The sequence below is a fragment of the Eumetopias jubatus genome, unplaced genomic scaffold (genome assembly GCF_037043125.1).
Source record: "Eumetopias jubatus isolate StellerSeaLion01/CBP00866 unplaced genomic scaffold, mEumJub1_p1.0 scaffold_13, whole genome shotgun sequence".
Taxonomy (NCBI): Eukaryota; Metazoa; Chordata; class Mammalia; order Carnivora; family Otariidae; genus Eumetopias; species Eumetopias jubatus.
The window spans coordinates 110,945,493-110,960,589 of record NW_028274819.1 but is presented as its reverse complement, the minus strand read 5'-3'; the positions used below and the strand labels follow the sequence as shown (position 1 = coordinate 110,960,589).

The following is a 15,097-nucleotide window of genomic DNA, read 5'->3' as shown; positions in this document are numbered from 1 at the left end:
GCTCATGCACAATCATCCTGTTGTGTTTTCCACCCTCCCCGCCCCCACGAAAAATAAGTCAGTTCCCCGAAACCTAGCCTGCATCGACGAGTATATCTCTGGGAAATTTCTTTCCCTGGCACTTGGATGAGATCAGAGAAGGAAGGGAGGGGGGCTCGGAGAAAAAGTGGAAAGTGGGAAAGTGCACACAGGGTTTGACTCACACAGCACTGACTCTCCCATTGGTTAGGAATTAGTAAGTGTGATCTGGAGAAGTCGCTCCTACTTTGGCATCTTAGTCCATCCAGGCAGTGAGCACGAAATACCATAGACGGATGCTTCTGAAGGAGAGGGATTGATTTCTCAGGGCTCTGGAGGTTGGGAGTGCACACTCAGGGGCCAGCACGGCAGGCCGGGCTGTGCAATGCGGTGGCACTCGCACTCGGGGTCACAGGCTGCTGACTGCTCACCCAGCCGGTCCCCACCTCGCGGAAACAGGCAAAGTGTTGTCTGGAGCCTCTCTTTTAAGGGCTCTGCCTTCATGACCTGATCAGCTTCCAAAGACCTCAGCTCCTACTAACAGCACCTCGGGCATCAGGTTTTAGGCACATGGATTCTTGGGGAGACACAGACACTCAGTCTGAAGCATTTGGAGAAGCTGAGCGCCTGCGTCCTGTGCCCCATCCCGCAGCTCTGGGCAGCGTTCCTGTGAAGCTGTCTTGCTTTTAGGAATGGAAACAGTTGGCACCAGAATCAAAAGTTTTCTTTTCTATTGCTCTCCCATGGCAGAGGGCTCTGTTTTGAGGGACACCATAGAGACTAAAAGTCAGGCTCTGGACTCAGAATATCTGACGTAGCAGTCTAACCATTCATTCCTTATATAATCTTACGAGAATAAGGACCCAGAGTCATTAAAAGAGCCTCTGTGTGTGTGGGGGGGGGCGTGTGGCTGTGTGCACGTGTGTGCAATACATGAATTAAATATTCACAGCTGTAGTACTGTTGTTCTAAAACTGTGTAATTAAAAACAGACTTGCCTTTTGACGTGTGAGTCACCAGCTTGGCTTCCTGTGTTCCAGGATAAGTGTTAGATTTATATTAATTAGAATAAAAATCACCGTGTAGATTCTAATCTGAGCTTTTTCTCGGGATACTTTGATTTTACTTTGCTTCTTATCCCACACACTTTGGGGCACAGCCTTGCGCTCCTTGACACAGAGAGACGTTGCAGGGAAGGAAGCAGAAATGATAGGTTCCCTGCTGCAAGGAACCTGTCATTCCTGCTTCCTTCCTGCTTTTATATGTATATATTTTTGAAACACCTTGAGGATTTCGCATGAGGTTCTCTGCCTGAGCCGGTCATGGAGCAGAAGCCTGCTGGGGTGGCATCCAGGCCTGGGGATGCGGAAATGCAGGTGTGGGTCGCGAGCGAGAGCCACTCCATAGCAAAGGCCGCTCACAGTAGAATGAATACTTTATGAGTCCAGTTATATAAAGTTCTAGAGCAGGAAAACCTAACGTCCCCTGTTGGAAATCCCATCACTAACTGCCTGAGGACGAGGCAAGGGGAACTGAGCGTCATGGGCAGGAGGTCACCTTCGGCGGGGCGGGGATGGAAATCCCATTCTGCGCCCCGAATGGGATAACATTATAGTAGAACACACATTCATCAATAATCACAGTGCACCATTAAGAGGGATGCATTCTATTTCTTGTAAATTATGCCATGACAGCACTGAATTTTAACCACTAAAATCAGCGGTTATAAGGATTGCCTGCATTGGAATGGAATTTCTTCCCTTTTCTTCTGGATGCACTCAAGCCAACCACAAAGTGGTCAAAAGTGGTAAGAGGGAGAGTTTTCATTAGTGACTGAAACAGGGACGCCCACAGGTAGATGGGGGTTGTAGACAGAGTGGAGATAATTTATAGAGATGATTAGTGTATCAACTAAGATACGTACCTAGCTAATAGCCTTACATGGAAACAGTCATGTTAAAATAAATTAGTGTTGCAGTCGGATTGTAAGCAGTGTTTAAAAGGAACATAACGATTCAGCAATCCTCATGTCACAATGGCCTGGGGTAGCCTGTCTCTGGGGTAGCCTGTCTCAGCAACACTACCGTTTCTGATATTAGCACTTGTGGGAAGCTCATGCACAGAGGGCATTTAGAACATTTAGAAAGCCACTTCCACTCTTAGTTTATCTGTCACGCGTTCTTCTTTATATTTTTAGAGCCGTTTAGACATGACGATTAATGCATCTTAGTGAGAGCACTCACCAAATATAATTTTTTTTTTTCTTCACCTAAAACCTCCCCTTTTCCGCATCCTATCGTCACAGACTTTGAGGCCCAACAGCCCTGGGATTAACTTGCATTCCTTAGCTGTAGATCTTGGAAAGTTACTCACCATCTCTAAGCTTCTGTTTCCTTACCTATATGGAAAGGGAGGGCTCGCAATCATTCTTACTTTCCAGGATGGAATGGCATGAATACAGATCAGGCCCCAGTGCTTCCCATCTATCAGCAGTCCTGACCTATATCCTGGAAGGAAGGTCATGTCAAAATACACTTCTTTGTAAAATGCTTTCTTTCTTTCTTTTTTTTTTTTTTTGTATCTCATGGCCTCAGCAACTGTGTACAGTAGACAGGTTCCATAAGGATGGATTCCATTTAATGAATGAGAAGACCCAGGTGAGCAGCTGGTTCGGAGACTCTGCAAGCACAAGCTGTGGAGCTTGAGTGAGAAGACGGGTCCCCCCTCCTTTCAGGCCCTGCTCAGGTGTGCGGCACTCAGCCTCCTGCTCTGGGCAGTGGGAGGACCCGTCTCCGCACTTGCTGCTGGGAAATGGAAGATAATTTGAGGAGATAAAGTGTAAGCATTGAGAAGGACCAGAATGACAATAAATGAGAGCATAGATAAAAGTGCTGTGAGCTGTCAGGAGAGAGTCAATTATAAATGACCTGGAGCAATTAGGGATGCCCACAGAGCCTGCAGCTGCAGAGGGTAAGGGTTGGGGATCGGTGACAGAGGAGAGCGAAGATGACTAAGTGGAGACATTTCTGTGTTCTAGGTACTGAAATAGGTTCTTTCCCCCACTCAGAAACGCTGGAGAATTAGTAGTAGGAGCTCAGTTTTAGAGAAACACTAAGGCCCAGAGTGGACAAGTCTCTCTCAATAGTAGAGTCCATGAGTACATGGTGTCATTGGATTGCTTTACTCTAAAGTCTCTTATCTATCAGTAATCTATCTATCATCTATCTATGTATCTCTCTATCATCATCTACCATCTACAAAAAGTACAAATGTGCAACCAGAACAACCCAATGAGGAGAATAATATAAACAAAATGCTGAGGCCAGAATCCTAGGAAGGAGGGAAAAACAAAATTGCTTGAATCAAAGGGTGTTTGTTTGGGATCGGGGGAAGTGCATTTTGAGGGGTAGATTAGGCCTAGATTGTGATGATTTACAAACAGGCAGCCTTAGTGAGGAATTTAAAATGGAAACTGATGTGTCAGGCAATGGGGAGCCAATGTGGATTCTGGAGTAGAAGAGTCATAATGACATGCCTCCCAAGTAGCTATTTTGCATCGAGTGCTTAACAAAAACTAGGCCCTGGGATACTTACAGACACACCTTGTCTGGTTGCACTTCGCAGATACTGTGTTTTGTTGTTTTTGTTTTTTTTTTTTACAAACTGAGGGTTTGTGGCGATCCTGCATCAAGCAAGTCTGCAGGTGCCATTTTCCTCACAGCATTTGCTCACTTTGGGTCTCACAATATTTTGGTAATTCTCACAATATCTCAAATTTTTCATTATTACTGTATTTGTTAGGGCAATCCGTAGTGAGGGATTTTTGATGTTGCTATTCTAATTGTTTTGGGATGCCCAAAGTGTGCTCCTGGAAGACCACAAACTTAATCAGTCAGTGCTGTGTGTGTTTTGACTGCTCCAGCACCCAGCTCTGCCCCAACTCTCTCCTTCTCCCCCAGCCACCCTACTCTCTGAGACACAGCAGTATTGAAATCAGTCCGATGCCTAACCTCAGTGACCTCTGACAGCTCAAGTGACAGGAAGAGTGACACTTCTCTCACTTTTCAACCGAAAGCTAGAGATAATTAAGCTCAGAGAGGAAGGCATGTCAAACGCCAAGATAGGCCGACAGCTAGGCCTCTTGACCACACAGTTAGCCCAGTTGTGAACTGTTAAAAAGAAAAACACAGGCCCAACATGGTGTCATTTAGGACAAGTCAACAACCTGGGGCTTCACCCCTAACCTAATTGCAGTTTCAGACTTCCCCAGAAATGTTGTCTTAAATGGTCAGCCGAGGATTTTCTGCTTCAGTGATGTGATCTGTCACATGAGCCCTCTTAATCCCCCACCAAAGGAAGCTGAGGTCTCATCCACGTAATAAGGCCTCCTGCCCTTACCCACTAAGGGAAGGTGACCTTGCCTTGAGCAATCCTTTCTTTTTCTTTTGCTCATGACTTTCTTGGCCCATCCTCCTTCCTATAAAAACCTTCCATTTTGTACACTTCCTCAGAGCTCCTCTCCATTTGCCCGATGGGATACTGTCTGCCTCCTAAATTGATTAACAAAGGTAATTAAACCTTCAGAGTCATGCAGTTGAACTTTTGTTCTTTAGCAGATTTGGTGGCAGCGTTGGGACCCGAAGCAAACCTCTGTCAGCACTTGGGGACAAAGAGAAACACAGACATGGTGCCCTGCAAACAGGTTTGAGTTCACTGTCTTTTTTGCCATTTCCAAGGCCCGTTGGTGAGTTCCTGTTGGTCTGAGCTCTGGTCTTTTTGCGTTGGAGCTCTAGATCTAATTAGCCTTGCAGCCCAGGGTTCACAGAGCCCTCGAGAGTAACAGGAGGCTCTAGCAGAGTGCCGGCCCTTCGCCCTTGGTTCAGCCCACAGCTCCATGTTAGAGCCCCTTCTACAGTTGTATTTGGCAGTCTCCTTGAACTGGGGTGTCCTGGCTTAGTCCTGTCTCCAGGCCTAGTCTGTGCTCCCCATTTCCCTGAAGCCTGCTGAGTTGGTCCACATTGAGAATTGCTCATGGTCACCGGACGACTTGACAGGGTCACAGCCAAGAACTCACCTGGGTCCGGGACCAAACTGGGTTTGATTTCAGCTCAACTGGGGCCAGTGCAGGGCCTCTGGGATTGCTTTAAATAAAGGCCACTTGCCGCTAAAGGGAATCTCGGGAGCCAAAAATAAAGCCACAGACACTGATGGGCACAGGTCAGCATTTAGAGGCTATTAGAGCACTCACCATCTCCAAGGATCCGTGATAGGATAAGTTGGTCACGGGACGGCTTGGACAGGCACTAGGTTACCTGCCAATCAAGAACATTTCCGTGCAGTGAGGTACACTGTAAAGCACCCCCCAGGTCCCTAGCCCTGTGGGGGTCATTTAGGACAAGTCAACAACCTGGGGCTTCACCTTCATCTCTATTTAGGTATTAGTTTGGCTCTGAGGAACCCAAAGGCCTAGTGAGAAGATGGACGAAGTTTTATATCCTTCCAGCACACCTGCTTATTTTATGTGTAAGAACCATAGTCCCGAAAGTTGCCGATATCTAGCAAGATGGAAAAATTTTACCAAAGATGACCTGGAATTACAATGGTCAGTTGTCAGGGACATTCTCATTAAATAAGATCATTTAAGAAATGCCCTTGAAAGCAAACAAAAAAACAGAATGGGATACTTACTTTAATTGCCATGTAGCAGGCTCCAAAAGGTTTCAAAATTCCAAAATAGTTTCGTTGAAAGATTTATTGCTAAAGGCTAATGAAAAACTCAAGAGGGCAAAGGTACCTGTAACAAAAGGCCTTAAGACGATTTTGCATCTCCTGTCCTTGCAGGACCAGAGGTGTGGCTCCAGGAACAATTCAAAGCCTACCAATATATTTTTTTTTTACCAATTCCAAAACCTCCCTGTTTAATCTCACAAGGCTCCCAAGCATTGTAAAAACTCTGGCCTTTACTGGAACAAACCTCCTTCTAGGAGGGGCTTGTGTTTTTCTCCTCTGCCTTTGAAATGTAAATTAATTGGAAAAAATGAAATTAAAGGTTGCTGCAATTGGCCCTTCCAAAAAAAAAAAAATGAAATGTAAATGATCTATCTGGTCTCGGAGACTCTTATCAAGGCTATCTCTTTAAAATGCAGATTTGAAGGCAGTAATTCTTATCAAAAAAACAAAAGGGGAAAGGTCTTTTGGAACTGGACTTGTCAAGGACAAATGCAGATCCTGTGTCTTCTCCACAAATACTGGTAGAAAAAGCTTTAACCATCTAGGCAGGTAATTGTACCTTTTCCCATATACCGGAAAAACAAATTTGGATCCAACTTTTATAATGAGTGAGTTTTGTTCATGGCAGTGGTTTTAAAAACCGAAGCTATGAGGTCTCGGTTTTTATCTGTATGTTCATGTGTTCCTATAAATGTGTTGCAGATGTGTGTTTACCTCCAGATGGTATTGCCAACAATTTGTAAAAGGTCTCTCTTTCATAGTCTTAAACAAACAGGCACTATGTAAATCACTATTCATGAAAACTCTAAGAAATGTCACAGAAACTAACCCAAATGTTTTCCAAGTTCACGTATCCTGGGATAATCTTCAGTAAATTAAAGTTAGTTTCAGTTTGTTGGTTTATAGTCCTGTCTTTAGAGTTATCGACAATGAACACAGTGCAGTTAAACAAATTAAATTATGTATTATAATTACCTGAATGGGTTTTGGAGGTAACTTGAAACTTTAGAGTCTAGCTAGGTTAAATCCCAAGACGGAAATTGATTGAGTATTTAGATCATTTCCAAATAAGATAAAATAATGAAATAGCAGTTACTACACTAAAGAGGAAAAGCATAGGACAAAATCTGATTGCAGAAGTGAAAGCTGTAGACAGTTGGTGGGACAGGAGTCTTTGAAAAGGAACTTTAATGTGTGGTCAAGCAGGCTAAGATTAAAATGAAATTATAAATGAATTTTAATATCAGAAGTAGGTTGGTGCAAAATTAGAACTTAGTTTTCTTTCTAAGAGGACAAAGTTTTCTTGGACTATTGGTCAGCTTTTGTTTGATAAGAGATTGTAAAAGGTTTTTTTGTTGGTTTTCCTTTTAAGTAATATGCCTGGAGAGCAAAATTTCTGGGTATTGTCAAGATAATTTTACGTGACTTTATGAGGTCTTTGATTCCTTAAGAAAGCTGAACTCTGTTAAGAAAAGCTAAGGTTTTATTTTTTTGTTTGCTTTTTCAGCTTTTAACTTTCTGTGTTTGCAGAATCTTTAACTGTCAGTGGCTAAGTAGACAGTTTGTTGTTTCAGTGACCTGTGGTCCTATTTGACCAAGTGTTGTTGGGTTTTTTTGTTTGTTTTTTGTTTTTTTTGCTTGTTGGTATTTTTGACAAACTAATCAAAATCGAATTGTAAATGAAGTCTTTTGGGCCTGGAAATACTTTGGGATTTTTTTCCAGAGTATCCTTGGGACATTTCAAAGGATTTGTTCAACTAACCAGGCTTATTAGATAATGTTAAAGTACATGGGAAGTACTGACAAGTAAGAAATGATACTAGGTCCTCTTTATGTTGTATTTGTACAGGTCTGGAAGTGTTCTAGAAAATCTGTGAAATACCTAGAAATCTGATATGTCCTGGTATAACGTTGTCATTTGTAATTATCCCCTTTACCTTCTGAATTGCTGTCATCAAAACTGAGGCTCACAGGGAAAGGACTGAACCAGAGTATTAAGGGATGCCCCTGCTGACTTCCATGTAGAGTTTATAAAGACTGTGGCTCAGGGGCATGAAGTCCATGCTGCTTCTGCAAAAAGCGACCCCTTGGAGCCAGATTTTTGCCATCCTGATGTTCGTGTGACATGGCAACAGTCTGCTCCTGCAGCAGAGAAATTAAGATGGACAGACAATGCCTGTAAATTAAACAGACAGGGCTCTGGGAAACCCAGGATGGCCAGTTGATTCTCCCTGGCGTTCTGGCAAATTGGGGGGGGGTGGGGCGGGGGTTGCAATCCTTCACCTTAAATGCTTAGTGCATTTAAAATGACTGAAATTATGAATTGGTGAGGAGACTTCTATAAAATTGCAAAAACTGACAACCAGCGATGCCTGACCTGTTAGGTCTATCATTTTGGAAAAACTACTTTTGCTCCCGGAGGCTTCAGACCGTTTCCCTCTGGACCCTTTGAACACCTGCAGCTAGGCTTCATCTGGCTACCACTCAGTATGAGTTATCAATATGTTCTTAATGCGTGTGTGTTTTCTGGATGGACTGAAGCTTTCCCCTGCTGTGAGGCTGATGTGCTTACATGGCTGAGAAACTGCTAGAAAATGTGTTTCCCACTTGGGGTTTGTTCTCCATGATCTCCATTGATCGGAACACCCACTTCACTGGGCAAATCGTATGAATGTAATGAAAACCCTGCCAGCTTCTTAAAATTACCACGATACGATCATGTCAATCATCAGACAAGGTTGAGAGAACTGATAGGATCCTCCAACTTAAAATTTCTAAACTTGCCAAAACTGCTGGACTTCCCTGGTCTAAGGCATTGCTTCTGGTCTTGCTGTGTGTCCACAGTTTGCCGTTGGGAAAAAACATACTCCACATGACATGGGCACCTGCAGACTGGTGTCTAATGGTATACAAATTTCTGCTGATCCCTGTTGTCTCCTGCTAGGATGACCAGCTCCTGTAAGTCTCCAACGCCTTACACTCAAGCCTATCATCAACAGGTTCAAGAAGTTTTCCCAGGTCCCAATTCAAAGGACCCTATTCGTCCCAGTCTAGAGCCTGGTGAACTGGGTATTCTGGAAATGTCATGAGAGGGAGACAGCTCTCGAACCCCATAAGAAGGGACCTTGCCAAGTGCTCCTGACGACTAACGCTGTTAAAAACCACAGGATGCTGAAGATGTCGGAAGCAAATCTAGGAGGAAGGCAAGTAGCTGACATCCAGGTAGACTGCTTCTGCCCAAGACTTCATATTTTAACTAATCATGAAACCCTTTTCCTTTTCATCTCTGTTCCTCTGGCACTGGCCTAGAAAGATAACACCCTCATCTGTATCTCTCAGGCCACTGCTAAGGAGGTGGCACCTGGAATTTAGATTTGAGGCTGGGAGACAATCTAAGTGTACTGCCTGTTTTTCAGAGGCAAAGTAAGACATCTTATTGGTCAACTCCCCTGACTTTGCATTGTCTGAGTTAGAGAAGGCCTACCAAAGAGGCTTTCATGATTCAGGATTCACTCCTTCAGCAGGTCCCTACTTCCCTGCCTAGCGATAGATGTAAATGGGCTATGATCAAGAACTTCTAAATTCCTGCAATTTCGGAATCCACTGCTAAAGCAGTAGTTGCCCATTAAAAATCCTTAGTCTCTCTCGCCAAACTTCTTGAAAATAGGATATCCTTTAAATAAGGAAGGAGGTGTCTGTGCTTGACCAACACTATGTTCTATACTCAGATTGACCCTGATGGGGAAGTTGAAATTCACTTATGTAAGATTACTGAGCAAGTCACTTGGCTTAAAAGAATGACTCTTTCAATGGGTTCTTTCTTTAATTGGTTTGGATCCTAGGGACAACGGCTCTGAAGTATACTGCAAACATTGGGAAATACCTTGCTTACAGTTATCATAAAGCTCTTCCTGGTGCATTGTATCCTCTCAAAAGCTCTTTTTTTTTTTTTAAGATTTTATTTATTTATTTGAGAGAGAGAGAGCATGAGAGGGGGGAGGGTCAGAGGGAGAAGCAGACTCCCCGCCAAGCAGGTAGCCCTATGCAGGGCTCGATCCCAGGACTCCAGGATCATGACCCGAGCCGAAGGCAGTCGCTCAATCAACTGAGCCACCCAGGCGCCCCTCTCAAAAGCTCTTAATGCATGTTCATGGCCACTAACTACCAAGCACATGATCTCCCTAAGACTGGAACATTGGAGGAGAAGCAATGAGAATGACTGACTTCTGTGACCCTGTGAATATCACAGAGATTAAGCAAAAATGGGATGACCTATGGATGCCACACAGAAGGAACAACAAACATTTCAGCAATTTCAAAGCTCGAGCTGAAAGTGGGTCTAATGCCTTAAATTTTTATCACCTCTCTCAGGTAAACTGAGAGTCTGACCAAAAGAGGGGGAATTGTTACAAAGAAAACCACCAGCCTACAATGGAATCAATCACTTAGGACAAGTCACCAAATGGGTTTAATACCTAACTTGATTGCATTTCCAGCCGCCCCCAGAAATGTACTGTTAACCTGTCAGTCAGGAATATTCTGATCAGCATCAGTGAGGTAATCTGTCTCATGGTCCCTCTCCATGTGCCAAAGGAAGGTAATCCACCTAATAAGACTCTCTCCCCCTCTCCCTGAGGGAAGCAGACCTAACCTAGAACAATCCTTTCTTTTCTTTTGCTAATAACTTCTTTTGCCTGTCCTCCCACCTTCAAACACCTTCCACTTTGCACGACTTCTTGCCACTCCCCTCCACTTGCTAGCTGGGATGCGGCACCGTTCGTGGATCTCCTAATAAAGCCAGTTCAATATTCAGATTCATTCAGCTGAACTTTTGTTCTTTGACAGAACACAAAAGAAAAGTCTTGATAAAAATTAAAAGTGCTACTCCAGTGAACATACAAGTGATAAGAAAGAGAAACAGTGGGGCTCCTGGGTGAGTCAGTCAGTTACGCTGCTGCCTTTGACTCAGGTCCTGATCCCTGGGATCGAGCCCCAGGCTGGGCTCCCTGCTCAGCGGGAAGTCTGCTTCTCCCTCTGCCCCTCCCTCTGCTTGCGCTCTCTCTCTCTCTCTCTCTCTCTGTCTCTGTCTCTCTGTCACTCAAAGAAACAAAATCTTAAAAAAAAAAAAGAACTATGCCAAACCTACTCTGCCTGTGCTCTAGAAATGGAACAAGAAAGCCTGGATGACAGCTTGTCTGTTTACAGCATGGTTTACTGAACATTTTAAGCCCATCGTTGAGACCTTCTGCTCAGAATAAAAAGATTTCTTTCAAGGTATTACTGGTCATTAACAATGCCCCTGGTCACTCAAGAGCTCTGATGGAGATGTACAACAAAATTAATGTTGTTTTCATGCCTGCTAGCACAATATCCTTTCTGCAGTCCATGGATCAAGGAGTCATTTCAACTTTCAGGTCTTAGCATGTAAGAAATACATTTTGTAAGGCTATAGCTGCCATAGATAGTGTGGTTCCTCTGATGGATCTGGGCAGAGTACCTTGAAAACCTCTGGGAAGGGATCACTCTTCTATATGTCATTAAGAACATATGTGATTCATGGGTTGAAGTGAGAACATCAACATTAACAAGAGTTTGGAAGAACTTGATTCCAGCCCTCAGAGATGACTTTGAGGGGTTCAAGACTTCAGTGGAGGAAGTCCCTGCAGATGGGGTGGAAACAGCAAGAGAACTAGAATCGGAAGTGGAGCCTGAAGATCTGCTGATCTGCTCTGATCTTGTGATCAAACTTGAACGGATGGGGAGTTGCTTCTCGTGGATGTGCAAAGACAGTGGTTTCATTGAATGGAATCTACTGGTGAAGGTGCTGTGAAGATTGCTGAAGTGACAACAAAGGACTTCCTATGCTACAGAGAACTCGTTCCTGACAGGAAGAGTCCCTTGATGAGGCCGACTTCACTCTTACTTTGAGAAATTGCCACAACCACACCAAACACCCCGATCAGTCAGCAGCCATCAAGAGAGACACAAGACCCTCCACCAGCAATAAGACCGTGACTGGCTAAAGCTCAGATAATGATTAGCGTTTTGAGCAATAAAGTATTTTGTAATTAAGGCAATGTACATTGCTTTTTTGTTGTTGTTGTTGTGTTTTGTTTTTTGTTTCTTTGTTTGCTATTGCATACTTAGTAGACTACCGTATAGTGTAAACAAAACCTTTACAGAGCCGCATGCGGGTTAGAACAGAAGGCAAACATGAGTGACCCTCAGACTCCCATCGTGAGCATTGATGTGTTTTTTTGACCCTCACAGATTTGATTTCTTTTGGTGTTGATTATTTATCAGAAGTTAAAAATTGTGAGATTTTAAATACAATTTTGGATCACGGGCTTCTGTTGCCTGAATTTCCACAGCACAGTAATTACCTGGAACTGAGTCCATATTGTACATTCCCAGATTCATATGCTCTCCTGGTTTGCCTGTACCCACATAACCCGATTAATGCAGTTAATGTCTCTTGCAAAGCCTGTGGGTTGTTTACATTTATGGCCTCTGCTGGGGAGATTACAGGCCAGACTTTGGACCGAGCCATTCTTAACAATCTCAACACTTTACACGGTGCCATGATTGCAGGGTAATTATCCAACTCAAGTCTCAATTTCCCTTCATGGAAACTACCACCCTTGGAGAAGTTGTTGGATTAAATTTAATGCATGAAAATCAATATCATCTATTGAACAGCAGGTGTCCAGTAATGTTAGTTATAACCTTAATGTAACTCTTCAAGTATCTATAATACTCGTAGAATATAGAAGTATCCTAAGAGAAAAGTTCTCCTGAGAGAGAAACAGTGTATTTCCACAAGGAGTTCAAAAGATTGAATAATTACATCCATTTCAAGGGTAGAGGGAGGGTGACATGGATGTTTTGTTGAGTAAGAAAGAAAAGAAATTTAAGGCATCCATAATACAACATACTCCTCACAAGCAGTGTGGTATGTGGAGCTGATTTGGACTGTGAATCTGAGAAAATCACCATCAAATGCACGGCCCCAGAGCCCACGTGGCCTGAGTGCCCCTGAGGTGCAGAGCCCGGCACGTGGCCAGTGTCCCACATCAAGCCACCATGGCTCCAGTTCTTTCCACTTCACTGTCTGGAGATGGTCCCCAGAGAGCTGAGGGCTGCTCAGCTGTGAGCACACCCACCCAGAAATTTGGGTGCAGGTCTGGGCTCCCTGCTGAAGGCAGACTTAAACCCATGGAGGCCAGTGGTCACTTGGTAACTGCCTCCCAATTCCCCACCTTCTGCTAAGGTGGATTCTACACAATTCAAGAGGCTCTCCCAGGGAGACTGAAAGCTGGTTGCTCAGAAGAGGAATGAATTCATTAATAAGACTTGTTTGGGTGATTTTTTTCCCTTGCATCTCCCTTTCCCAGTACTGCTTCCTGGGAACCCCTTCCAAATAGGCTGTGTGCATGCAAAGCCCAGACTCCGTCTATGCTTTCAGGAGCGTCTCGGTTGAGACAGTTGGGGTCCCCGCCCCAGTTGTCATGCTCCCCTCATCCTCATCTTTGCTGAGCACTTACTGTGTGGGACGGCTGAGCTTCATTTCCTGCATATATCCTCTTTGGTAGTATTAATACTCCGTACAGGTGAAAATTTGTCACCAAGATTAATGGCATATGTAGTCACACATCTAATAACAAAGGTCAGTTTGAGTACATATCCAGATTAGGTTAGCATCCAAAGTCTGCTCTAAACAGAGCACGAGACGAATTCATCTGTAACAGCCGGTGCATCTCTGCACAATGTTCTTGCCTTGGCTTTTAAAGCCTGAAACTGTGTTACTGATAACATCTTATCAGACGTACTCCCCACTCCTGTGCACTAACTTTTGGCAAACCACGCTGCTGAATAATCCCTGAGGTCTTTGTCTTGTCCACCTAGTCAGACTGCAAGCTTTTTGTTGCTTGAGTTTTATTTTGTGTTTGTCTGGGGGATCTCTACATTTTCCTTTGATTCTTCTACCACCCCTTGCAGAGGTCATTAAATGATAGATAAACTGCCCGTGGCAGGGAGACACAGGCTTTGTTTCTGCGGACAAGTTCCGTGGAAGGCGAGATAGTACAGAGAGGATCACATAAAACACATGCAAAAATCGCTCTAAAACCTAAGACACTCATTTCAGCTACCGAAATGTCCTCACTAAGGTCTGCATATTGTACGGCCTCCTGCCCTTTCCATTTGGGGATTTGTTGAAGTCTGGGTACTGGTGACTTAAGCTGGTAAAAACTGTCAAGAAAACTATTTTTAGAGGTCTTCCACCCTTGAGCTCGAAGGGAAGAAAGCAAAAAAGTTTTCCTCCCATGGGAATTGTTAATGGTGCCGTCTGGGTCCCCTGAAGAAGTAATCTCCAGTATTCTAGTGACTTCTTCACCCATACATGTTTTTTCACAGAGCAGATTGTTTTCAGTGCTTGTTACTCGCTGAAAAGGATGAAGAAAATGTTGGTGTAATCATCCTATTTTCTTTCTCTGCAGTAGTCTCCTTTCTTCCCCATCATTGTCTCTCTGCTGTCTCTCCCCTGCCGCCCCCGCAAACGCGTGCGCGCACACACGCACGCACACCTGTACTCTCATTCAAAACCCACTGCCTCACTTTCCCACAAATAGTCAAGGCTATATTCTGCTTTCTCTGAAAAGAATGCTAATTTAGCACAATAGGTTTTGAAAACATATAACAAACTCCCCATTGTCCAGCAGTAAAATACCGGATTAAATATTCACCTTCAAGTTGCCTATCGCTTTCTAGCAAGATAAATGCAGCAAGAAGATAGGGTCCCCAGTGCACCTGCGCAGCTCAGAAGGGGGGTGGGCTGAGGAGAAGGCCGTTGTGATAAGAGGAGACCAAGTATAGCAGGGCGAAGCATGGAGATAGGAAATGAGAGAAAAGCCAATGGAGGATTCAGCATAAGGGTTAATGCCGCCCACGGGGGCCTGGCTGGTCACAAGGCTATGCAGAGGGACCTGTTAGTTGTGTTAAAGGCCACCAGATGGAAGCTGTTGTTATGTTTTCAGTAGGCGTCTAATGTGTATTTCCCACAGAATGTTCCGGCTTCAACAGTGGTGGCTCTAAAATACTGTGCAAGAGGGGCTTGTGGGTGGCCGTCCACTTGAGAGCAAAAGGAATTGTTTTGAATTGTTTTTCTTAGATCTTATTGCTTAGGGCAAACCTGTCTTGCCCTCACACCTGTGTTCTTGATCCGTGAGCACACTGCCAAAGCATCCTCAAAGTGTGATTCCTTTACCAAAGCGTCTTTCTTCCAAGAAACTATCTGATTACACAGGAAAATGAAGCCCCGACCCCTCCCTCTGGTGTCTCACAAATACAC

The 15,097-nt window shown here is 44.1% G+C and overlaps 1 long non-coding RNA gene across 1 annotated transcript in view; it reads left to right on the top strand.

Moving 5' to 3' along the window:
• Positions 1–15,097, top strand: part of LOC148162702 (uncharacterized) — an 86,736-nt gene that overhangs the window by 10,931 nt on the left and 60,708 nt on the right. Inside the window, exon 2 of the long non-coding RNA XR_015766648.1 lies at positions 4,632–4,720. This is a non-coding gene — a long non-coding RNA (uncharacterized LOC148162702). The remainder of the gene's footprint in view (positions 1–4,631; positions 4,721–15,097) is intronic.